At 40.1% G+C, this 4,140-nt stretch overlaps 1 protein-coding gene across 1 annotated transcript in view; it reads right to left on the bottom strand.

Moving 5' to 3' along the window:
- Ptprm (protein tyrosine phosphatase receptor type M) overlaps positions 1–4,140 on the bottom strand; it is a 627,614-nt gene that overhangs the window by 306,799 nt on the left and 316,675 nt on the right. The window lies entirely within an intron of this gene.

Below are 4,140 nucleotides of genomic sequence, written 5' to 3'. Positions count from 1 at the left end.
AGAGAGAGAGAGAGAGAGAGAGAGAGAGAGAGAGAGAGAACCTTCTACTTGATAGTGCCTTAAACAGCTCAGTGTCTGGGCCACTCCCAAACTTCCACAATGCTGATGCTTCCCCTCCGATACTCCTGAATTATTACTTACCAAAACCTATATTCCATTTTTGCAATGCCCCCATTCCCATTTACCTTGCTGGGGAAATCTAAAGTCTCACCTCTGTCTCCCTATCCAACCATTGGTTGCCGGAAACTTTATTTACCAACCAGAACCAGCTAGGAGCAGGGACCCTCAGCGTCTCATATGCAGGATTCGCGTGCAATTCCCAAATAACATAATGCAAGTTATAAACCAAATCCACGACAACTGTATAATGCTGTAGGGTACAGTGTCAGCATGTCCCACCCTCAGCATCTCTTGGTTGCCTACAGTTCTTTATATGGGATTGAGGCCTCCTGAGCTTTCCTCCTTTGGACAATCTTTTAATCTCCCTGCCCTCGGAAGCTAAGGGGCCCCATAAGATGAAGACAGCATCAAAAATGCCAACAGAGAGATATGGGTTAAGTTGTACAATAAGGTGGCCTCCTTCCTGGGGATCCCTGTTCTGATTTCCATTGTGCTTCCTATATACAAGTTCATGTCACTTAGGTCAGGTTATGAGAAACCAAAGAAGGTTAAGGAATATATCAGAGCTCCAGTTGGACAGCTTGAAGCTGCCAGTGAATGCCAACACCCAGGCCTAACTCACCTAAGGCTTAATTAATGAATTCACCAATTCATTAATTATTTTTATGTACATACCTATGTATGTGTGTGTGTGTATGTATGTATGTATGGTTGTGTATATATACATGTACACATTCATACATGGTGTTGTACTGTGGACAGGGTGTGCTTTTATCAGTCAAGGGACACCTTAGTGGAGTTGGGGCGCTCCTTCCACCATACTGGGATAAGGCTTATGCAGCAAACACTTGTGTCCTGCTGAGACATCTTGTTGGTCCTCACTAAGTATTTTGTAACCAAGCTTTCCAAAGTATATAGAAGGACAGTCACTAGATGTGTTTGCTCTGGGGGCCCCAGAGGCTTTACAGTGTAACTCAGAGGCTCTTAGCATAGCTGTTTATAGCCACAATCCCAGCCACTAATCATCTGAGCTTTCCTGGATAAAACCAGATCCCTTTTTTTTTTTTTTTTTTTTTTTTGGTCAGTAACAAAAGGGCTCTGCAGATGCCAACAGATCCATGCTGGGAAGTTCTTGTAAGTTCTAAGCGCTTGAAATTTAAACATAATAGACCTATATAAAATTTCTCTCAAAGGCATTTCAGTGAACACATTTAGATTATGTGTTCCTCTCCAAGGTACAGGACAATATGTGAGATGTGTTATTGCCTGGGTGATTGTCACTTCTGCTTTCTTCAAACACTCCCCCAAAACAAAACCACCAAAGAAAGGTGGAGAAAAATTCTAAAACAATAACCCACAAGTCAACATAAATATGCCTTAACTGAGCCAATAATGTAACAAATATACACTATGAGACCAAGAAGTCTTTGTTGATTAAACAGAGATACCACAACCCTACACCGAGAATGTACTACACTTTTAAATGCTTTAAAAGTCCTTGTGGGTTTAGATATGATTTTGCTTTATTGGAGAGGTTTTTCTTTGTTTGCCTTGCAATAATTTTTTGCTTTGATTACAGGCATGGACCATGACATATGCTCATTAATCTTTTGCAAAGTATTTTCACCTCAGTAGAAAATCTCATGGGGGGAAAATCATGGACAACTGAAGAAGGTAGGTTTTCCCCACCCCTGTGCTTTTGAATATTCACAAGACCTAGACAATTGTTCTTTCTTCCCATGTATTCAGAAGCACAACTTACAACAATATTAAAAAAAAAAAAAACATGGCCCTAAATCATTCAAATGTTTCCTGATATGATTCAAATAAAATAAATGCCCATTTAAATAAAGCAATGGGGATGCCCCTTAACTTCTACTATATGCTTGAAGGGAGGGGTGAGCAGAGTTTAATAAAAATAGCTACTTGGGATTACTGCCAACAGTTCATTAAGTGTGACTTGTAGATATTAAAATTTGTGATCAGGGCTTTTACAGGATGAGACTTACATGTCAATCAATTCTTGTTACCCTAGATTCCAGGGAGAAAACAGCAATGTCTGAACTGCTACCTTTTAAAGAAGAATCAAGGTTAATCCATGAGATCCATGGAGGTCAACGTGTCTATCTACCATGAACTTGAAGTCCGTGGTATGAAAGTAAAGTGCCCCCAATCACCTTCATTTAGCAGGGATAAAGGTCACTTTCTACAGTTGCATACTTTAAGCATACTAACCAAACACTGGAACAGATGGGGAAAGTACTAGAAATTATGACCTATAGAGAAGTATGACCAACTCATGCCAGGATCTACACCTTACTCTGAAAATTCCACAGGAGAATATATACATATATGCATACATATATATATTTATAATATTATATATATTAAATATATAATATATTTACATAGTTATATATTTATATATATTTAATGTGGGACAAAACAAAAAACTCTCAGAAGTTGGAGTTATGTATATTGTCTGTTCTTGCCCATAACAGACAGATTTAGACAAATTAGATAGCATGTCCAAAGTCGCAGAAACAGTAAGTGACAGAGTTAGGCCATTTTTCTAATCCTGGCTATCAACTCCTACATCTGGGAAGAAGGCTCCTCAGTTGAGGAAATGCCTCCATCAGACTGGCCTGTGGGCGTGTCCATAGAGCATTTTCTTGATGGCTAATTGATGTAGGAGGCCACAGTCCACTATGGGCGGTGTCACTTTTGGGCAGGTTGTCCTAGGTTGCATAAGAAAACTGGCTGAATATGAGCAAAAGCCAGAAAATATAACTAGTAAGCACCATTCCTCCTGGACTCTGCTTTAGTTTCTACCTCTGAGTTCTTGCCTTGAGTTCTGGCCCTGACTTCTTGTAACAGTGGATGTAACATGGAAGCCAAATAAACCATTTCTGTTTCCAAGTTGCTTTGGTTCAGTCTCTTATGACACCAACAGAGAAGTAAAAGAGAACAGTCAACAACCACCTTCACAAGGGGGTCAGCGTTCCGGTGAGGCCCACGGAAAGCAGACAGGACTGGCGACCAGATCTCTAGGAGGCCTCATATCACTCTGTGCTTTGTAAGAACCCCAAAGCCTCTCGTAAATATGGCCTTATTAATCTTCACCACTTATCTAAGCAGAGCCATTTGGGATGTGATTATCATTGCTATTATGGATGGAAAAATTAATGTGAGCGCTGGTGAGCACAAATGTCAGCAAGTGAGTGGCAGTCAAGGCTAGAAGCCTTGCCACCTAATGCATAATCCACAGCAGCCCTGGCCACTAAATCTTGCTTTTTGTGATGTGGTAACACTCAGGAGACTGGGCTACTATTAATCTTTAATGAAACTAAATGTCAACTATACCATTCCAAATCATCACTCAGCTGCAAGGATAATGTTCAGTATATATCCAACCTCAAGACCACACACTCATATATAAAGGCTGAAACAAATCCAATTTCCTTCCTATAATTACATAAATTATTTTTAACATGCCGCAACAGTTTTACATGAGAAAGGAAAATTAATTTCCCTACCAGTGTTTGCTCGGATGTCTCCCCTCTCCTTCAGGAGCTGGCCCTCTACGATTGTGGATTATTTTCCTTTCCTTAAAGAATTCTTACAAATCATGATGTCATCCTGATAAATGTTTTATTGCCTGTCCATCAGGAACAGACGTCTCCTTCTGCCAGAGGCCAGGGTGAGGAGAAAAGAAACAGCCGCCAGGCAGTTTGAGTCTGCTCAGACCAGCTCAGCTCACTGCTTGCTCCTTCTACAATCAGAACAATTTCTTTGCAATGTGTTTCTTACAGGTTTTACCCAGATCCATCAAATTAACACTAATCAGGATACTATTTTATGGGGATCTTGGCCCAAAAATTATGTTACACTGTTCCTTAGCAAAACTAAAAATGGTGTCAGAAAATAAACAAATTTGGGCCAAAGCCTCCAACTATGACTTTGTATATGCCTTTTGTAGAGCCTGGAATAATAGTCGTCGTCGTCTTCTTCTTCTTCTTC

Source organism: Grammomys surdaster, unplaced genomic scaffold (genome assembly GCF_004785775.1).
Source record: "Grammomys surdaster isolate TR1022 unplaced genomic scaffold, NIH_TR_1.0 132, whole genome shotgun sequence".
Classification (NCBI taxonomy): domain Eukaryota; kingdom Metazoa; phylum Chordata; class Mammalia; order Rodentia; family Muridae; genus Grammomys; species Grammomys surdaster.
This window is presented reverse-complemented; position numbering and strand designations above follow the sequence as displayed.